The sequence below is a fragment of the Balaenoptera borealis genome (assembly GCF_965194805.1).
Source record: "Balaenoptera borealis genome assembly, chromosome: 15".
Taxonomy (NCBI): Eukaryota; Metazoa; Chordata; class Mammalia; order Artiodactyla; family Balaenopteridae; genus Balaenoptera; species Balaenoptera borealis.
The window spans coordinates 22,611,957-22,635,232 of record NC_138871.1 but is presented as its reverse complement, the minus strand read 5'-3'; the positions used below and the strand labels follow the sequence as shown (position 1 = coordinate 22,635,232).

General features: G+C 34.0%; 1 long non-coding RNA gene across 1 annotated transcript; it reads right to left on the bottom strand.

Annotated features, from left to right (window-relative positions):
• Positions 1–6,475: 6,475 nt before the first annotated feature.
• On the bottom strand, positions 6,476–22,134 carry LOC309611957. The gene is made up of 3 exons (XR_014234856.1): positions 14,753–22,134; positions 8,822–8,867; positions 6,476–6,991 (listed from the first exon to the last, which is right to left on the bottom strand). It is a non-coding gene; the product is annotated as an uncharacterized lncRNA (long non-coding RNA).
• Positions 22,135–23,276: the final 1,142 nt, after the last annotated feature.

The window sequence follows — 23,276 nt, the reverse complement described above, 5'->3', positions numbered from 1 at the left end:
CACGAATAGCCAAAGCAATCTTGAGAACGAAAAATGGAGCTGGAGGAATCAGGCTCCCTGACTTCAGACTATATTACAAAGCTACAGTAATCAAGACAGTTTGGTACTGGCACAAAAACAGAAACATAGATCAATGGAACAGGATAGAAAGCCCAGAGATAAACCCACACACATATGGTCACCTTATGTTTGATAAAGGAGGCAAGCATATACAGTGGAGAAAAGACAGCCTCTTCAATAAGTGGTCCTGGGAAAACTGGACGGGTACATGTAAAAATATGAAATTAGAACACTCCCTAACACCACACACAAAAATAAACTCAAAATGGATTAAAGACCTAAATGTAAGGCCAGACACTATCAACCTCTTAGAGGAAAACATAGGCAGAATACTCTATGACATAAATCACAGCAAGATCCTTTGTGACCCACCTCCTAGAGAAATGGAAATAAAAACACAAATAAACAAATGGGTCCTAATGAAACTTAAAAGCTTTTGCACAGCAAAGGAAACCATAAACAAGACCAAAAGACAACCTTCAGAATGGGAGAATAAATTTGCAAATGAAGTAACTGACAAAGGATTAATCTCTAAGATTTACAAGCAGCTCATGAAGCTCAATAAGAAAAAAACAAACAACCCAATCCAAAAATGGGCAGAAGACCTAAATAGACATTTCTCCAACGAAGATATACAGATTGCCAACAGACACATGAAAGAATGCACAACATCATTAATCATTAGAGAAATGCAAATCAAAACTACAATGAGATATCATCTCACACCGGTCAGAATGGCCATCATCAAAAAATCTAGAAACAGTAAATGCTGGAGAGGGTGTGGAGAAAAGGGAACACTCTTGCACTGTTGGTGGTAATGTAAATTGATACAGCCACTATGGAGAACAGTATGGAGGTTCCTTAGAAAACTCAAAATAGAACTACCATACGACCCAGCAATCCCACTACTGGGCATATACCCTGAGAAAACCATAATTCAAAAAGAGTCATGTACCAAAATGTTCATTGCAGCTCTATTTACAATAGCCAGGACATGGAAGCAACCTACGTGTCCATCATCAGATGAATGGATAAAGAAGACGTGGCACGTATATACAATAGAATATTACTCAGCCATAAAAGGAAACGAAATGGAGGTATTTGTAGTGAGGTGGATGGAGTTAGAGTCTGTCATACAGAGTGAAGTAAGTCAGAAAGATAAAAACAAATACAGTATGGTAACACATATATATGGAATCTAAGGAAAAAAAAAAAAGGCCATGAAGAACCTAGTGGCAAGACGGGAAGAAAAACACAGACCTACTAGAGAATGGACTTGAGGATATAGGGAGGAGGAGGGTAAGATGTGACAGGGTCAGAGAGTGGCATGGACATATATACACTACCAAATGTAAAATAGATAGCTAGTGGGAAGCAGCCACATGGCACAGGGAGATCAGCTCTGTGCTTTGTGACCACCTAGAGGGGTGGCATAGGGACAGTGGGAGTGAGGGAGATGCAAGAGGGAAGAGATATGGGAACATATATATATGCATAACTGATTCACTTTGTTATAAAGCAGAAACCAACACACCATTGTAAAGCAATTATACTCCAATAAAGATGTTAAAAATAATAATAATAATAATTCTTGCCTTCCACTCCACCCAAATCCCTCTCCAATTTTATCCATTTCTGTAAGCAGTGTCTACCTTTTTGCTCCAGTCAAAAAATATGAATCTTTTTGGTTCATTCTTTTTTTCTACATCTTGTCCAAACCTTTTCTTCTGTGCTTTAATGACAAAATATTTGGCTACCTTTCTTTTAATATTTCTACTTCCTATTCTTGAAGTCAGTACATCTCTTTTCAAGGATACTGCAACACCAACTGGTTTCCTTCCATTCTTAACTCTTAAATTAATTCTCAACCTAACAGCTGGTTTGATCATTTACAAAAGCAAATTAGATACACTTGAACCATTTCAACATCCAGTAATTGACATTATAATAAACCTATACTCCTGATTATATTTTAATATTTATATTTTAATATTCATATATAATATAGGTTAATGTAACTCTTTCCTCTCCAACTTCATTTCTTACCATTCTCTCACACCAAACAACTTCACTGATTCCATGTCAAGCTCTTTCTCCACTTTACACCTTTACATATGCTATTCAATTAGAATGCAGTTTTCTAGAATTTTCTTATCTTTTGGATATTGTTGGAGATATATAAAATCTTCCCCCAACTCAGAAATGCTTTCCATAAAGGTGGTAGAGAAAGAGAATAGATTATTAAATAAGCATTAAACCAGAATGTAATGCACATGACAGGCAATCCTGTAAGAGGCTGCAAAGACAAAATGTTACATCATCCTTTTATATAGGTGAGCAAATACAATGCTTTACATATGTGTCCTCAAGGTAACCAATAACTAGGCCTCCAGTAAGAGGAATTGACTGCACCCTTTGTCACATATAGTTCATTCTAACTTTATCTGGTAATTGGGGTGACCATTTATGTTAGTTAATTGACTTTTTTTACAAAAAAAAAGAAACAACTCTTTTTATATGACTGGAGGAAATTTTACAACTTGGGGCAAGATACACACTAAAGTTAGACTCCTAGCTTCCCACAGAAACTGGGAGATAGGGAGAAATTTACTTTTCAAAGAGATGGCTCCCAGGTCCTTGAGGAAGCTATGCCAAGGTTCTGAAATTGCAAATAATAATAATAATAATAATAATAATAATAATAATAATTATTATTATTATTATTATTATTATTATTATTATAAATTCTTTCTAAAAGATACATTTCAAAGAGACAGAGAAGGTACTTACATTTACGTGTTTTCTAGGGTAAATGTTCTGATAAAAGGGGAGGGAAACATCTTCCCTATTTTCAACAGGAGAATAATTCATGTTGAAATTTGTGTTAAAAATATAAATGTGAAATTTGTTTTTGTCCTTAACAATATCTTCGTGGTTGGACTGTTATTTCTAAGTACAGATGATCTCAGGTGGCCTCGGCCTGCAGCGGCTTGAAGCAGGATTTCGGTTCCCAGCCAGAGACTGAAGTCAGGCCATGGCAGTGAGAGAGCTGAATACTAGCCACTAGACCAAGGGCCACAAAGCCCTGGCCCTTTGGCTTTGCAAAAATGAATTCCCACAAAGATGGGAAGTAGTGAAACAAGTAAGGTGTTTAATAGGAGGAAAAAGAGTACATGTGGATGGATACATAGGTGGACTCAGAGAAAGAGTCGCACACTTGTGGTAGTTTGAATCACTTATATGGGATATTTCTTCTGGGTTTCCTCTGGCCAATCATCTTACTGTGCCTGGCTCTGAGTCCGTATTTGGTATAGCTCAGGGTCCTCCCATGTGTGTGCACTCATCTCTTAGCCAAAATGGATTCTAGTGAAGAGGTCTGTGGGTAGATTGGAATCACTCCCTTTTGACCTCCAAGGAGTCTTTCTATGCATGTATAGTCAGGAAGGTCTCCTTGACCTTGAGAATGAGAAATATGTGGTCTCTTATCTGGGCAGGGCTTAGCTCCTCCTCCTCTTCATCTTGGAGTATCTGTCCACAGGTGACAAACTCCAGCTGTTCAGCCTGGGGCCCATCTATCTCCTGCCTCACAGATACTATCCCAAAGTGCCTTCTTTTCTTTCTACCTGCTTCTTTATTGCCCTTTTAAAATGTCTAATTTTTTATCTTTACTTATTTATTATTTATATACCCAAAAAGCATAAGTTCCATTAAGTCAGTCTATCCTGTTTAGTTCCTAGAAGTTATTAAATTGCAGTTGCATCAAAAATAGAAAATACACAAGGGTAAATATGAGATCTATTAAGAAAGCTCCAAAACCTGAAAACTACAAAACTATGCTAAGAGAAATTGAAAAAGACCTAAAGAAATGTAAAGATATATCTTTTTTATGTATGAGAAGACTCAGTATTTTTAAGATACCAATTCTTTCCAAATTGATCTATGAAATAAATTCAATGAAATTCCGGTAAAAATCCCAATAGCTTATTAGCAGAAATTGACAATCTTATTCTAAAATTCATAAAGAAAGGACAAAGAATACTCTCAACACCTGTGGAAAAGGACAATGTTGAGTGGCTAATATTGCTGAGTAAAGTAATATTACTTTACTCCAAGGGAGCCTGGATTGCTTTTTAAAGTAAAGTACCAGCCTCAACTCTAAAAATACATAATTATGTGGCCGAGAGAAAATGTTTGTCTTTGCTTCCATTTTACCTCTATAGGCTTCATTTTAATTTATAGTTTTAAATTCAGTATTCTTTTTCCTAATCTCTGAAAATGTCTTCCCAGTGTTATTTCTGCATTGACCACTAGGATAAAGAAAAATTTACTTTCATTAGAGAATTAACTTTGATCCAATCTCCATATGAAGTATATCTCTCAGCTCTTGTTGCATATAGGTAAGTACACAATCTCTCCACTTTTCTATTCATTTTGGCTATGAACCCCTAAACAACTATTTCAAAATGGTCTATAATCACTATTATGCAATTTTATTTTTCATGATGGATATATTACTCATATTGTTTTTAAAATAAAATCCTGCTCATTTAATTGGAATATCTTAATTAAAAGTCAATCATGGCATTGTTAAATCATACTCAATAGATATTGGTTTGTGTATTTTAGTAACACAATAATTCCTACAACTTCAAACTAGAAAAATCAATCTCAAACACACACGCACATTCACACACACACATGCGCACACACACACTTCCGGCAAAGGTTCACAGAGGAACCCTCCACAAATTGTTCAGGTCAGGAAGGAGGAGACAATGACACTTTTTCGTTACAGAATATTATTGCTGTTGGAATGGTCTCTTTAAAAACAGACTCATGAGTTTGATATCTTTCTTTTCAAGTCCTTGAGAGTATTACTTTTCTCTCACAAAAGAAGGGTCAATCTTTTGTGATGTATTGAAAAGGAAGAGCGTATTTAAAGTGTAGATGATACAATACCTGAAAGAAACTATTCAGATCACAATTAGGTTGTGGGCCATGTCTTGTAACACAGTGTAGCCAAAATTACTGAAAATCATGTTAGATCAGGGATCAAGACAGGGCACACCTTGAAAACTGATCTTGGTTCTGTACACTGCTTTTAAGTTGTACTTCCCCAAGGAAAACCTCCCTACTGCCCTTCCATTTCACCTTTCCGGTATTCTGGTAGCTCCTTTCTGAACCACATAATATCACATTTATTATATGGCCACTTTTTTCTATTTTTCATAAGTTATTTATGTATGATTGGGAGGTTGATCATGCATATAGAAAATAATGCCTTAAATTTTTGAAGAGATAACTTCTAATTCTTCAGTATATCTCACCATATTTATCTACTAGCTGAGAACATCTGAAATACTTACCAAAATGACAGTTTTAAAAAGGATTTCGTATAAATTTCTGTTTTTTTCCTGGGATTTTACAAAATATTTAAGTCCCTGTAATTTATTTAATATGAGTATTTATTAGAAGCACAGGAAGTCTCATAGCTCTGTCTACCCGACGGCATTTTATTAAGCAAAGAGACCAAAGATGTCTCTTTGGCTATGAGGAACTTCTTCCAGAATACCTCATCATGGGGATTTCCTTGGGTTGTCCCTACTAACATATTATTTAGCAGGTGCTGATTAGAGAATGTTCCTCTCCATCCAGCCCAACAAGGATTGAGTCATTAGCCACTGTAGCCTCTGGCTTTTAACACACCCTGAAAGGAGCTCAGGGTGGAGATCAGGAATGAGGCACTCTGTGCTCTGGGAAAACTGGCAGAACAGGCCTTCAGATAATTTGATATTTTCAGGAGAAAATTTTATGAACCCAGTTTCTTGCATCTTCCCATACTTAGAAAAGCACTAAAGCCATTAACTAAGATGTCTGTTCCTTGAAACTAGCAGCAATCTTCTACCCAGTTGTGTGCTTGGTTGCACATACCTCCTTTGCCAAAATCACATACCTCCCCCTTTGCCTCTTTGGAACACTTTCTCAGAGCTGAGAGGCTGTTTCTGGCATTATACTCCTCAATAAGACACCTAATAAACTCAACTCACAGGTTTTTTTGTTGTGCATTGTTTTGTTTTGTTTTTCAGCCAACACATCTATCACCCCAATTATTTGTTTTGCTTCTCTTCTAGCCCCTCTTGTGCCAGAACAAGCAGATTCCACAATGGAAAACAAATTTGGTCCTAAACATTTTTTGTGCTTTCTTTATGCTAAGTATATGGTACTTAAGCATTAATTAAAAGTTAAATGCATTAAATATAGAAAAACGCTGTCTATTAGTATTGGAAAACAAGAGTTTTATATTGAAATTATTTTTTGAACAACTTGATATTTCAAGGGAAAGCATATTTCTGCTTTCATGACCTAGGTGAGTGATTCTCAAAGAAACACTAAGGTTCAGAGAAAATGCTTTCACATTTTTAAGACACCACTTGTGAACAGGATTCTGCACAATGTACTCACATAAAACGTAGACTCTGCCTTTATTTTGCATATTGGAGCTTTGTGTAGTGAGTATGCTAAAGCACAGGGCCCCTGTCAATCAGATATTCATAAAATATTTTTGCGCATGTATTTCTTGAGACTGATAAAACAGATTTTTGTTTAATGAAAAAAATGTATCTACTTCTTTATTCTCAATAAAGAGCTTTATTATATATGCTAAAAATAACAAGTCTTTACTTCTATGAAATAAACTTTTAAAATACTATTTTCATTAATCAACCTTAAATACCATTGATTATTCACATACTTTAATGAAATAAGTTAGTTAAATAATGAAACAAATGAAAATAAATACTGGGTCAGGTTTAAAACATACTTGGCAAGTGTTTTGTTTTTTATTTTAGGCTATTAAAACATGTTACATCTTCCTTTGGTTTTTGCTAATTCTTCATAATGTTTAGTTCTCCATTTCTTTTTTCTATGATTCCTGCAAAGTAGACGAAATTTAGCCAATGAATATTTAATTCCTAGTTAACATCACTGTAGCATGTATTTTCTGGATTTTTATGTTCAGTTTTACTACTACTTCTGACTTAAGATGACAGTAAATTGACTATTCTCAGCTTTGATGGTATTTACTGTCCTTGTATTTGCTCTTGGCAAAAGTACTCAAAAGAGACATATACTTGCTAGTGAAAAGTGTTTATTTTTTTTTTTTTTTTTTTTTTTTTTAGTTTTCTATAAAAAGGCTCCTTTTCCGCCTCAGGTGGAAAAAGACCCATGAAATATCACCAGTAAGCAGTTACCTAGGGAAACTTTCATAAAAAGGCCTCATTTTCAAAGTTTTTCTCATTGATCACCATGTAGAATAGTTGTGACACTAATCTTTCACTTGGTGAAGTTATAGTCAGAGTAAAATACAAAAATACAATTTTCTAATTTTTTTGACCCTGTCGCATAGTTTGTGGGGTCCTAGTTCCCTGACCAGGGATCAAACCTGGGCCCTGGCAGTGAAAGCACCAAGTTCTAACCACTGGACCACCAGAGAATTCCCTAAAAATACAATTATTATCTGAATGCAAACTTCATCAACTTCACTTGTGTGACTACATCATTCTATTTATTTTGCACATATATAATAACTTCGGCAAAACTTTAGTTCTCAGGCCTTGGAAGTTAACAGAGTTTATTAACTTTAAAAATTGGAACAATAGCCACACATTACATGATCAGTGCATTCAGAAATTAAAACATTGATATTTAGTATACTAATCAAAAGGAATTAAATAACTTCAGAATAAGAACTATCCTTTAAATGTAATTAGTTTAACTTACGGACATTTCATTACAGTGTTCTTATTTATCTTATTTCACTACCTAGCACTGTGAATTTTATCACATTTTATCTACTTCCAAAACAGGATGTTAAATATTACTGATATAGATTAATGGTCTCTGAAGTCTCATGTAAGTCAACTAAATGACGTGTGAGGAAATTCATCAGTGTGTTAGGAGAAAATAATAGAACTTGAATTTATATTTATATTTAATTTTTTAAAAAAAATTGGATGTTTTTATTCAAACATTTTTATGTACAATATGAAATACATCAGTACAGTAGTACATGGGTATAATTTATAAACAAATAAGTAGAAATACATTGCAAGTAAGAACTTGATTTTTTTTAACCGATAGTATATACAACTAAGTAGTTGGGATCCATTAGTTTAGTGGATTAGTCTTTTTCCTGTGTTTTAGTCTAGTGCTTTTATACTATGTTGATAGGAAATCCAAGGTCATTAAATAACTCCTTAAAGGAGACACAAAGGAAAGGGAGAAGCAGTTTTTCCAGGTCCTCTTCACCTTTACTTCATTTTATACCAAGACATCTGTAATTGTGTACGTTTTATAGAATGTGCTTTAATATTATAATTTATTTGCTGGGGAAAAAATTTCATTAAAGATATAAAAATGTTCACTAAAAACATTGCAATAGGATAACCTGACGTCATTTTGAGCCAGTAGAAACCTTGTTAGTTACAATGATGGGGAAAAAAATAAGGGCCTCGTAAAGGGTGACTAATTCCTGGTTTCCATATGTGTCAGAGATGTCTCTAGTATTAAATAAAAATTAACAATTTGGTGGGGAAAATATATTCTAGAGCATGTTAGGTAACACTGTGAAATGGAGTAGTTTGCAAAGTCTTTTGAAACATTTGGACTTCATGCGGACCTTAAGAATGTATAAGATTGGGAAAAGTGGAACATAAATGGAATGGAACAACCAATCTTTTGTCAGGATAAAAGTGAGTCCTACCTGATAAATGCTGCTAACCGTTAACACATGGAAGGTCTTCAATGGGCTTAATGGAAAAAAAGGTTAGGAAGTAGTGAAGGAAAAACTGTTCCTTTCATTACACTATTTTACCCCTCCACCACTACTCCAAAATAAATACACACATAAAATAAAGTAAAATAAAATCATAAAAAATAGAACAATACCTAGCAAATCAGTGGATAAGACTTCATTATTTCCTAACTTTTATACATAATCTCATATAATAAATGTTGCAGATTAAAGAGGTTGAAAAATCAAATTTGTCAAAGTCACTGGCTCTTGAAATTTTCCCAAAGTTTTAAAGTATGGCTTCCAGTTAAAGGAAACAATAGCATTATTTATTAAATAAAATAGAGATAGTTAAAATGGTGAAATAGATAAAATAAATGAAACAGTGGAACAAAACAAAACAAAAAAAACTCTGATTTTGGAAAATATTACTAGAAATATTTTCACTTAACCCTAAACATGGTTATAAAAAAAAATTATATTTTGAGTAAAAATTATAATTTCATATTTATAAGTGAATAAGTCATCATTATTGTTTTTATATTTTTCTCTTTCTAAAGCATCCTTTAGTTTTTTGCCATGTTTACAAAGGCTGCATAATATTTCATCAAGTGAATTCACGATAAATCATTTTTAAAAATTCTAGTTGGCAAAATGTACTCTCCTTCCAAATTTTCAACAGTTTTCTGTATTATATTTTTTAAACATTATTTTAGAGAATATTACAACTTGGATATATGAAGAATAAATACATTTAATTTTTGAGTTGAAAAAGGAGAAAATGACTGAGCAGAGAGCAAAGGGTCCAGCAGAAGAAAAGTAAGTAAAATCAGAGAGGACAAGTAACACAAAGCTAAACATATATTCTAAGGGCCATGTCAGGGGGCGCCTGCAAGCTACTATCTTCAGGTGCTAGTTTCTATCTCATAAAACTCAATCATTTAATTTGTTTTTAAATAAATTATTTTAAAAATTTTATATTAATAGAATTATTGTAAAGATAGTGCAGAAATTCCTCCAATTTCCCCTATTATTAAAATTGTATGAGTTTCCTATTGCTGCTCTAATGACAAACTTAGTGGCTTAAAGTAAAACAAATTTATTGTCTTATGATTCTGTAAGTCAGGAATCCTAAAATCAAATGTTCATTCTGGAGACTCCAGAGGAGAATCCGTTTTCTTGCTTTGCCAGTTTGTAAAGGCCAGCTCCATTCCTTAGTCATGGTCTCCTTCCTCTATCTTCCTTTAAGACACACACAGCATCTCCAAATCTCTCTCTCTCTCTCTCTTGCTCGCTCGCTCGCTCGCCCTCGCTCTCTCACACACACAGGAACCCACATCTCTATTTCCATCACCAAATCTTTAACTCTGACCCTTCGGCCTCCCTCTTACAATGACCCTTGTGTTTACTAAAGAACCTAAACTCACATTTGCAGATTATCTGTTTCCATGTAAGATAAGATATTCACAGATTCTGGAGATTAGTATGTGGACACTATGGGGAACCATTATTCTGTCTACCACAAAAGTCCGTAAATGATTCAGATTTTCTTTTACTTTCCCTAATGTTCTTGCCATTTCAGTACCCACCTATGATACCATATTACATTGAATAGCCATGTCCCCTTAGTTCCCTAATGGCTGTGGTATTTCTCAGACTTTCTTTGGTTTAGATGACCTTTACTGGAGGATTACTGCTTCATGTATTTTGTAGAATATTCTTTAATTGTGATGTATCTTATGTTTTTCCCATGATTAGATAGGATCCATGGGTTTTGGAGAGGAAGACCACAGTTGTAAGTGTCATTTGCATGACGCCTTATCAAGAGTACATACTACTAATATACCTTACCACTGTTGATTTTAACCTGATCACCTGGCTTAAGTTATTGTTTGTCACTTTACTCCATTATAAATTTACTTTTTAATAAGTGCTTTCCACATAGTACATCTTTGGAAGAAAATCACTGTGTGAATTCAACCGTTAAGGAGAGGGGACTCATGCTCCACATTCTAAGGGCACAGTATGTTTATAAATAATTTGGAATTTTTCTGCATGAGAGATTTATCTTGTCTCCATTTATTTAAGCATCTGATCATTTATTTACACCATGAATATTTTTTATACATTGGGTTACAATCCAATGTTAATTAATTAATTTTGTTGATGAAATTTTCCAATTTGTCATTTGGATCTCATTTATTTACTCCTATGTCCCTTTGACATAACCCATCAGTGTGTGTGTGTGTGTGCGCGCACGTGCACGTATGTGTGTGTGTGTATGTGTGTTGAGTACTTTCTCACTTTCTGACATTACAAACCACAAGATGCTTCAGGCTTATCTTGTATATTTCCTTCCCTAGTACTAGAACAAGCAACCATGGTTCTTTTTATTGAAGAATGGTATTAGAAACCAGTATCTGGATGCAATCTGTGCTCATTGCTACTGGCATATTGTTGCTTCTAAAGCAGCTGGCAGAGCAAGAAAATGCAGGTATGTATACTAACCTGTGTATGTAAACATCCGTAAATATTTCTACATGTAACCATCTGTATAGATATTAAACTAAACATGAGTTCATACCGATGTTCCAAGTCTAATCCATTATCACATGGATTATTCTAGGCTCCACCTCTTATTTATCTGTAATCTTCTGTAACAACAGTAAGAAACAGGGCTCCTACCATCTGACACTTATTTGCTTTGTTGTTCAATTCCAGTATACATGTGGAGTGGTTTCAGAATTTTTAACCCATACCCACAACAGGACACAACTTTGAATTAGATATAATGCTTATGTAAATTTCTTTTGTTTTAGTCTTAAACTTTTCACTTATTTCCAACATTATTTAGATCTGCATCTTTTTCCTCCAATCCCTTTATCGATGCTAGTTAATGCATTTTGAACACATTTAGATTTTTTGGACACATTTTGCCTTCCATCCTAGGATCCTCCAGAATCATGCATACATTAAGCTTACATTTCATCTGGTAATGTTCTGTGAGTTTTGACAAATGCTTAATTACACTAGAATACAAAATACAGTCACCACCTGAAAACATCCTCTGTGCTATATCTATTCATCTCCCCTTCCCCATACACAATTAGTAACCATTAACCTGCTTACAATCTTTTTATTTTAGTATTTAAAAACTCCTCATCAAATCCAAGGTTATGTATTTTATTCTATTTTTTTGTCAAGAAGTTTTACAGTTTAGGCCTATATCCAATTTGAGTTAATTTTTGTAAGGTGTAAAATCTGTGTCTAGGTTTATTTTTAGTGTATGGACATCCAAATGTTCCAGCATTATTAGTTGAAAAGACCATCCATTCTCCATTAAATTGGCATTGTTCCTTGTTCAAGGCTCAAGTGACTATGTTTGTGTAGGTCTATCACTGTGTTTTCTATTATGTTCCATTTATCTACATGTATAATCTTTCACCAACACCACAGTGTTTTAAGTCTTTAAACTGGGAAGTGTCAGTCATCAGATTTTGTTCTTCTTTTTCAGTGTTGGCTATTCAAGTTCTCTTGCTTTTTCAAACAAACTTCAGAATCAGTGTTGATATGAATAAAATAACGTGCTGTGATTTCAATTGGGTTTACTTTAAATCAAATAATTAACATCTTAATGTTTGGTATTTTATTCATGATTACAGAATATCCATTTATTTAAATCTTCTTTGATTTTCTCATCAGTATTTCGTCATCTCACATGCATGTTTTATAGATTTGTATCTAAGTATTTCTTTGTTTTGTTTTTGGTACTAGTGTAAATGGTGCTGTGCTTTTAATTTCAAATTCCAATTGTCCATTAATGATATATGAAAAATCAACTTACTTTTGTATATTACATTTGTATCCTACAACCTTGTTTTAATTGCATATTAGTTTTATGAGTTTTTGTTGTTCTTAATGATGATTCTTTGGACTTTCCTACATTGGCCATAATATCATCTGTGAATATCTGTAGTTTATTTCTTCCTTTCCATTCTTTATACTTTCTATTTTCATTTATTTTCATTTTTTGCCATATTGAACTCGGTAGAACTTCCAGTACATGTTGAATGTGGAATAAGAGTGGTGGAAAGGAAGGACATCCTTGCTTTCTTCCAAATGTTAGGAAGAAAGTATCCAGGTTCTCCCTATTAAGTATGATATCAGATATATATATATTTTGTAGATTTTTAAATCAAATCACTGATGTTATCCTCTATTTCAATTTTCCTGAGTGTTTTTTTTTCTTTTTATCATGAATTGATGAAGAGCTTTGTCAAATGTTGTTTCTGCATCAAATGATATGATTATATAATTTTAAAAAATCTATTGATACGATGATTTACGTCAATTGATTTTCTAAGTCTTGGACCCTGAAAGTTTCTGAAAAGCGCTGTCCCAGGTGCTATCTTTTATCTCACACAAATCAGTTTTATTAATTTATAAAAGAAGAGTCAAGAGAGGCTGACCCACCTCAAAGGTCAAGTTACATTTATTGAAGGGAAATAGGAAGAATTTTAGAAAATTTATTAATTACAGAGATGAAATGTTATGATTTCTGTTAAATCATAGCATGTCATGTGTTATGTTTTCAGAATGAGCTTAACATGGAGAAATTTGATGTTAATCACTCAAAATTGGCAGTTCTAATTCTAAAATTTGTGTAACAAAATTCTAGAATTTGCTACAAAGTAATCCTTTGTTTAACAATGATTCTTCTTCCTAAGTGTTGAAGAAAAATGAGGGATCATTGGAGTTGGGAAGAAGAGTTGGGAAGTAGACAAATACAGCCTAACTAGATCAAAAAATACATCAGGACCTGGTGGAGATAGTAGGCACAAAAGATCTAACTTACCCTAAGGACACTTATTTTGGGCTGAGAATTTGGGCACCTGTAGACTAATTCCAAAGAAACTGCATGTTGCCCTCTCTTGAATAGAGATCCTCATGCTTTCCTCTCCACTGTCTTGTACCCTGTACCTCCCAACTGTAAGGCTCCTGTGCACTATCTTAATTTGGTTTTTCTGTTACTATCAGTCTTACATTTTATCTAATGTACCTTTAAGAGTACATACATAATTATGAATTCCTCCTTCTTCATTAACTTTCTGTTGACTTCCAAGTTATCACATAATTTTTTTCTCCTCTTAATTTACTAGTCAGGGACATGTGGTGATTCCTTTTCCTGTTACTAACCTCTTGATACTGTGCATGTTAGAAGTCAGTCAGAAGAGAAGCATGTTAGTCTTCTCTTTTCTGCCCATATTCAGTGGATATCATTTTATTAAGTTAAATGGCTTTATAATCAAATATTTGCCAGGAATCTCAAAGTTATATCTTTAGGCCAGTTCTCTCTCCTTAACTCCAGATGCTTATCTCCAACTGCCTACTTATATCTCCACTAAGATATCTTGTAGATATGTTAAATACACACACACACACACACACACACACACACACACACACACACCACAATACAGTATTCTCCACTCCAACTGATAACAACGCCGTCCTTGTAATGGCTCAGGACAAAATGTCTGAGTCATCTATGACTCTTCCATTTCACTTGTATCATATCTAATCTGCCAAAAATTCATGTTGAGTTTACTTTAAAATACATAATAATATGACCATTATCTATATCAGTACAACTCTGATCAAAGCCATTCTTCTCTCTGGTATCAATTTGTACAATAATCACCAAATTTATCTTTCTGCTTGTACACTTACCCTAAACATTTTACTATCAGAACAGAAGTCAGTGATCCATTTTAACACATGAGTCAGACTATGTAACTTTCCTATTCAAATTATTCAATCTTCTCACTTTTTATTCAGAAAAAAAAAAGGAAAATCCTTAAAATTGCCTATAAATGCCCTAAATTATTTGACCCCTATTACCTCTCTGACTTCATTTCTTTCTGTCTTCTGGATGCAGCTTCTGCCACAATGACTTCCCTGTTATTTCCCAAATACACCAGTCACATCCCACCTCCGGCATTGTGCAGTGGTTGTTCCCTTTGCCTGCTTTGCTCTTTCCCCCAATATTTGCATGTGCATCACCTGATTAGTGAGTCCTGCCCCAACAGCCTTATGTAAAATTGCAACACACTTTTTATTCCCACACTCTTTATTCCCTTCAATGCACTCTATCTTTCCATAATGTTTATCACATTCTAACATACCATTAAATTTAATTGTTTTGTATTTATTTTATTTTTTTTATTTCCTATCCTTCCCCTATTCCACCTTACTTCACCCATTTCGATATAAAGTACATACTTAGCAAGAAGTATAATTTGCTTTATTGTCTGTTATATTTCAGATGCTAAAAACTCTGCCCAACACATATTATAAATACAATACATAATTGATGACTTGATGAATAAATTATAATTTTTAACAAGAAAAATCATAATGTCTGGCATAAGCATAACTTATTTTTTTAATATTTGTTTAAAGAATAGAGTGTTTGTCAACGTAATATATCCCCATTTGATGTCTCAAAGCAAGAATGAAGTCCAGGGCAAACTTTACCTCGATAAAGGAGAAAATTCCCTGACATTAATAAACAAAAACAAAAAACAAAATCTTTCCCTGTGAAGGATTTTTGAGTGTTTCTAAATACTTATATATTGACTTGTACTCCACAACTTGTTCTTTCAATTCCCATGGCCTATTTATTAAAAAAAAAATGCTACTTTAGACCCCAAGAAAAACTCAAAGAATTTTTAAAAGGAGACAAATCAGAGGCTACATTCCATTGTCACTATATATCCAACTTAAAATAAGGTTAGAAAAAAGGAGTAAAGGTGAAAAATAGTTATATCAAAATTTTAAAAATTTCAATTAAATGACTCTTGGTTCTAAGCATTAATAAAAAACATAACTACAGAAGCCTTAGAAAATAATAAAAATGAGAATGTTGTATATCAGTACCTATAATATTTACCAAGAGTGAAGAAAGAAAGAAAATTATGGACTAGGCATTTTATTCAAGGAGTTAAAATGAAAAGCATAAAAAAAACTAAAGGAAAGAAGATATTTCCCAGGGTTATAAAAATCCAGACTCCAGACTTGCCTAAGCTCTGCAATTTGTAATTTATAATTAAAACAAAGTAAAAAGGATTGTTTCATTTAAAATCATTTGGCTTATTTCAGAGGCTTTAAAGAATTTTATGATTTTCATAGCCTCCACCAAATGGCCTAGATAGGCCGTCACAATTTTAAACTACAAAGTGTTAAATTCTTTCAGGAAACATGTTGTAGAACTTCATTATATCAGAATATCTTAGTTCTATATAGCAAGGTTTTAGGATAACTTGTAAATGTATAAACAAGCACCATATGCAGGACAAATTGAACATCCAACGAAACATTTTGCAGCACCTTGTAAACTATAATCATCCAATCCCTCTTGGATTCCTGCCTCTGTTTTGGTGGTTTGGAAGCAAGATGAAAGTAGATAAAGTGTTTACTGTGAGAGAGGGTGATTCTGGGATCCTCAAGGGGAATTGTAAACTTAGCCCTATGATCTTGCCATTAGTCTTTTTAATGATTCTGAGCCACAACTTCTCTGAGATAACACCTTTTTTCTCTCTATGCTTGAGCTTTGAGAAGCCTAGTGGAATCTTGATTTTTTTTTTAGCCTTTTATTAAACTTAAGCCTAGAAATAGGGGAAAGCTAAAGGAAAAGGATTAGAGAGGTTTATTCAACACAGCCAGAGAAAGAAAATCCCTGCCTTACTGCCAGATACATTAAACTCTTGATCTTGTAATTGCATAAAATTATCACTGGCATTATATCTATGTCAATTAAACCTAATGCTATAGAAAATGATTTAACCAGCTCCCTTTTTCAATGTCATTCAAGAACTCTAATTAGTTTGAGGCATGTGTTTCTTCTCTAAGTAATGCTTTAGTCATCTAGGTATTATTTGTGTCTCATTAAATCTCATTAATATGAAAATATTTCAGAGGCATTTATGAGCTTTGAGGAGGGTACTGTTCAGACATGTTTGTTAATGAAAAAATTTTTGGTATCAAAATGTTGGAGTGCAGTGTTTTCCGTCACCAAAAATTATTTTCAGTGTTATAAGCAGATTGTGTTATAAGCATTTCTGCTTATATTTCAAAGGTCCACAATTTTTATAACAGAGATTTGTTTCCTATTTCATTAATAACATTCACAGATGGATGTTATTTTATCCAATACTCTCTTTTTGTAGAGGAGAAAAAAATTAAGGCACAAAAGTTTAACTGTTTCCCAAGTCTCTATAACACACTCTTCTTCTGTACTGCTTCCTTCTCCTATTTTATTACTGGTCTTAACTATGAATAAACTGGTTTTAAAATGATAGGTTCTTAAACCTAGTAATGGATTGCACATAATATTTTGGAAAGCATTGCTTTCAGACTCACATTTTCTGTACCTTCTTTCTTGACTAATGCAGAAGCTCATTGAATCACCTCTCCATTGAACCTCAGTTAGTTTTTGGAGAGTCTATACTATTTTGTAATATAAGCACACTTTGTCAAACAAATTACTATCAATCTTAGAATAAGAAGTTGGTCTTATGCATTTTCAACTTCCTGATTGAGTACTGAACACATAGTCAGAATTTCTTTACAACTTGTTGATGAACCACTTTATTTTTAAATAGAGCAGCTAAAAATTAATAATAACTAATCTTCATTTATATATTTTCACTAGGAATAAATATATGTGAACTATTTTAATGTGTTCATATAACCAGAATTTAACAAGTGAATTCTACATGTGAGGTACAGTGCTAAGTGACCATATGACCCAGTAATTGCACGTTGGGGCATTTAGTGCAGAGAAATAAAAACCTATGTTCACATCAAAACCTATAAATGAATGTGCAGAGTAGCTTTATTCACAGTAGTCCAAAACTGGAAACAACCCTGTCCTTCAATGGGTGAATTGTTAAATAACTCTTATACATACATAGCATGGAATACTACTCAGCAATAAAAATAAACAAGCTTATTAATGCATGTAACAACTTGGATGGCTCTCAAATGCACTGTACTCAGTGAAAAAAGTCAATCTCAAAAGGGGATATACTGCATGATTGTATTTATTTAACTGTCCCTAAATGACAAAACTTTATTTGTAATAGCTCCAAATTGGAAAGGAATCCAGATGCCCTTCAACATGTGTATAATAAAACAAACTGTGAAATGTTCCTACTATGGAATACTACTAAGAAATAAGCAAAAAGTAGCAATAAGTAAGGAAATATTAATATATATGGCAATTTGGATGAACTGTCATAAATCTATCCTGAATGCAAAAATCCAATCCCAAATTTTTTGTGTCAGTACCATACTGTTTTGATGACTGCAACTGTGTGGGATAGTTTGAAATAAGGGAGTGTCATACCTACAGTTTTGTTTTTTTCCAAGATTGTTTTGGCTATCTGACATCTTTTGTGTTTCCTTACAAATTTTAGAATTGTTTGTCCTAGCTCTATGGAAAATATCATTGGTACTTTGTTAAGGATTGCATTGAACCTGTAGATTGTCTTGAGTAGGAAGTTCATTTTAACAATATTAATTCTTCCAATCCATGAGCACAGTATATCTTTCCATCTGTTTGTGTTGTCTTCAATTTCTTTCATCAGTGCCTTATCAAATAATAGTGTTATAGAGTTATATCCTAAATAGAGTCAAAGAATTGGCAGATATTATATGTTTTAATGAACATGAATAAACTTAACTCTGACAAAGAAAAACAATACATTTCCATCTGCAGGCAACAAAGGTAACACTGTATACAATTTTTAGATTCATTTATTTTAAACATGTATGTATCAATAATTATATTTATATATTCAATGTTTTCATGATAGTCCATCCATATATTCTAAAATTATATCATTAAAGTTGAAATTTATATATGTTTTTGCTTCATAGAAGTGAAACTGCTTTATTAAAGGACATGAACTTTAAATAGGCCTTTGATTATGTTGTTCAGTTGTTCTTTCCTCTATAAAATATGAAGATTCCTGCTTTCCAAGTCTGTGCTCTAGTTGGAGGGCTGGAGGTTCCTATTTTTCCTTTCATCCCTACTTTCTTTCCCTCCCTCCCTCTCTTCCCACTTCTCTCCCTTCCTCCTCCAATCCCTCTCTTCCTCCCTTCCGCTTTCTTTCTCTTTTTCTCTCTCTCCTTCTGTCTTTAATTCTTCTTTGTCAACGCTATTGGAACATGTTTTACATTTTAAATTACTATTTCCTTGATTACTCTTCAGAATGAATGTATTTTCTTTTTTAAAATATGTTTATTTATATCTATTTTTGGCTGCATTGGGTCTTCATTGGCTGCACATGGGCTTTCTCTAGTTGTGGTGAGTAGGGGCTACTCTTCGTTGCAACATGCAGGTTTCTCATTGTGGTGGCTTCTCTTGTTGTGGAGCATGGGCTCTAGGTATGAAGGCTTCTGTAGCTGTGGCATGCATCCTCAGTAGTTGTGGCTCGTGAGTTCTAGAGCACAGGCTCAGTACTTGGGGCACATGGGCTTAGTTGCTCTGCAGCATGTGGGATCTTCCCAGACCAGGGCTCAAACCTGTGTTCCCTGCATTGGCAGGTGGATTCTTAACCACTGAGCCACCAGGAAAGTCCATGAATGTATTTTCATAAGACATTTGTTCATTCATAATGTTCTGTTATTTTTGCTTAATATTCAAGCCTCTTCTTTCTTATCTTTATCCCTAAATTTTTATAATTATAGTATTAGCCTCTTATGGATATACTGCAAATGTCCCAAGAGAAATCTCCAGGTGAAATCCAGGGTGTCTTTTATGACTTAAGCTACTATTGTCACTTGTGTCGCCAATGTAATGTCAATGTGATTATTGTCACAGTTGTCATGGAAGCATCTTCAAAGTGGAGAGGCAATGAGTGAGGTGCTCACGCTTGAGCAAATACATCTTGACAACATCTCAGAGAACATTAACCAGAAATCTATCTTTTTTTAAATGATTTTAGAGTACTGCATTTATGTCATACCATTCATTTCTTATGATAGAAATTAAGAGTGGACTGTATGTTAGATTATTTGAATTGAATTCCCATTTCGCACACTATTATGTTTGTGACATTGGAAAACTTACTCTTCTAGTCTTAGTTTCCACATACACAATATTAAGTGCTATCTTATAATGTTACCGGAGGATTAAAAGTGTTGAAATATGGAAAATTTTCAGAACAGGACCAAAAAATAGTGAGCACAAACCAAGTGAAGCAAATTTAAGCACATTTACTTATATTAGACCTGTGTTCAAGTATCAGGTATCTGCTACTGTATTGCAAATTCCTAGAGGGAAGAGACTATATTTCTTGTAATTTTGAACTCCAGGGTGACTAACATATATTTTCTGTTCCACAGATACTTGCTTTCAATACAGAAAATATGGATTTTTTCAAGCAGAATATCTGATAAGTAGACCATAGCTCAACTGTCTCTTTCTCAGAAAATTACTTCCTAAAGTAAAGCAAACACTCTGCTATATTACTCTATATTTTTATCATATATATCAAAATTTTATTCATTTCTTTACATACTTATTAGACTTGTGCACTCTATGAGTCTGGATTTTCATGCATTCCTAGCATCTAGATGAATACCTGACATATAGTTCCTGTACAATGAATATTTATTGAATAAGTAAAAGTGAGATTAATTTTATCTTTGTTATTTCAGAAGCATGTATTTTTCAGGATATGTTATTATTCCTCATCTATTAAGAAGCCACTTATCTATCCCAATGAATCTGTTTGACTACATATATTTTAATCTTTCAATGAATTTTTAAATGAAATACATACAATTAAATATTATATTTCATGTTGTAAGGACTATTTTAATTGATTTTCCTATGCATTGATGTTTAATACAGAACATGAAAATGGCTGAAACTTTAACCAGTTCTTTTAGTTACCAAGTTTCAAAATTTGGGGGATTCAGAACACTTTAATGGAAAATTTTTTTCAAATATTTTTTAAAACTCGTTAGTATTTTTTTGGGGAAAATTCTCTCATATTCATAAAGCCTTTTAACAGTTTATTTCCCCAAATCTCATATGTTTAATGTATCATGTTACTTAATTTTATGCTTGTTTTGATGCACACTATGGAACAAATATATGTCTGAAATAAAAAGGAAGTTTTTCTCTACAAAAAGAGATTCGTAATTTTCACTAGAATGCCATTATGCTTGTAGCAAGTTAGGCCTAAGATAAATTTCTGCTTCCTATACATCATAAAAAGAGAAATAAGCAAAATGGGATTGGGGGCAAAACACTGGACATACAGGGAAAATCCTGCATCTGTCTGCTAACTGATGGTTACTAGGATGAGGCAGTTATTAGGATGAGAACTACTGCAGATGTGTGCACCAACCCACAAGAGGGATGGAGCCAAACTTGATTAGCTTCTGGCCCAGAGCACTGTGGACTGCATCCTGGCTGTTCTTAAATCTAAACTGAGGAACTGTGTTCTTGCCTTTATACTGTGATGGGAGAAATAGATCATACATAGAATTGAATACAGTGAAATAGTAGCATTGAAACAGGTTCTGCAGAAAATGAAAAATCTAGAGTCCCTGTGAGATCTCTGAGTGGCAACCTTTCAAAACAAACTTTGTATCTCAATGCAATTTTTCCATGGTGAACTTATGGATAATAAGGTCTCATGTTGGAAGCATAAATAATAGTACAAAATATGAGTGTATTAATTTTGTCTGAGGAAAAATAGTTTGTATATTTTTTTGCCTCTCTGTTATTTGTGTATTTAGTCTTGCTTCATTTTCCAGAAGTGTCTAAAGAATAATATTAACTTTGCTGGATTGCCCTCAGTAAAATTATGATTTCTGATTAGCACCATACTAAACATTCATTAACATAATCCCAGGACCACATTATTGAAGAAATCATGAAAGAGAATTCACCCTTTTGAATCATGCACCAGTTGAATAGGATTAGACAATGCTATTAGTAATCATAATACTTATCTATTTACTGATTCAGTCAGTCATTCAGGAATCATCGAGTGCCTATTGTGTGTCAGGCACTGTGCTAAGAGACAGAAACAGAGTAGTTAAAATGAAAACTCTTGCTCTCACTCAGCTTAAAGTCTAACTATTATGAAAATTTTAAAGTAATATGACTATTAATAACAATACATTAATTATTTACTCACTTTTGACTGTGATCTTAGTATATGTATTACATATTCTATTTGTTTTGCATGTTAACTGCTGATTTTATAGTAAATTAAATTAAACTCAACAGCCCTACTGTTTTTATCATTAAAGTATTAAAAATCTTAAAACAAAAATATTAATTAACTTATGCATATAAAACAAGCAATTTAAAAGGATAACACCTGGCCAATTTTGGTTTAGTTTAAGAAATAAAAAGTTATATTAAAAAACAGGAAATTAGAGACATGGACTGGCCTTCCCCAGCCCAGTCCAGGCCCAAGCAGAGCAGTGTGTGGCAGCATGAGCAGTGGACGGTGGCCCAGGATCTGTAGGTCACAAGTCCATCTGTGTTGGTGCTCCTGGTTTCTCTGCTCCAGGTTTCAAAAGACCAAAATCAATATGTCAGCCAGGCTGGACAGTTCATCTGGGAGCTCTAGGGAGAATCCACTTCTAAGCTCATTCAAGTGCCTGTTGTAACCCAGTTCCTTGATGTTGTATGACTGAGGTCCCTGTTTCTTAGCTGACTGTCAGTTCCTGGCAACCTCTCATCAGTTCTTGTAGGTAGTCCCTATGCCTCAGAACCAGCAACTGAACACCAAATACTTGCATGCTTGGACTCCATCTTTGCTTCCAGTGAGGCAAAGTTCTATGCATTTAAGGACTTTATGTGAGTAGGAAGAGGTGGAGACAAGATGGGGAAGTGGAAGGACTTGAGGTCACTTCCTCTCATGAAAACACCAAATCACAACTAACTGCTGAACAACCATCAAAAAAAAAAAAAAGACTGGAACCTCCAAAAATATATTCTGCACCCAAAGACAAAGAAGAAGCCAAAACAACAGGGTAGGAGGGGCACTATTGTGACATAATCAAATCCCATACCTGCTGGGTGGGCAACACACAAACTGGAAAATAATTATATTGCAGAGGTGCTCCAACAGGAGTGAGAGTTCTGAGTCCCACATCGGGCTCCCCAGCCTGGGGTATGGCATTGGGAGCAGGAGCCCCAGAGCATTGAAGACCAGTGGGGCTTGATTATAGGAATGCCACAGGACTGGGAGAATCAGAGTCTCCACTCTTGGAGGGTACACATAAGGTCTCATGTGCACTGGGACCCAGGGAAAAATGTGGTGACTTCATAGGAGCCTGGGCCAGACCTACTTGCAGGTCTTAGAGAGTCCCCTGGGGTAGCAGGTTG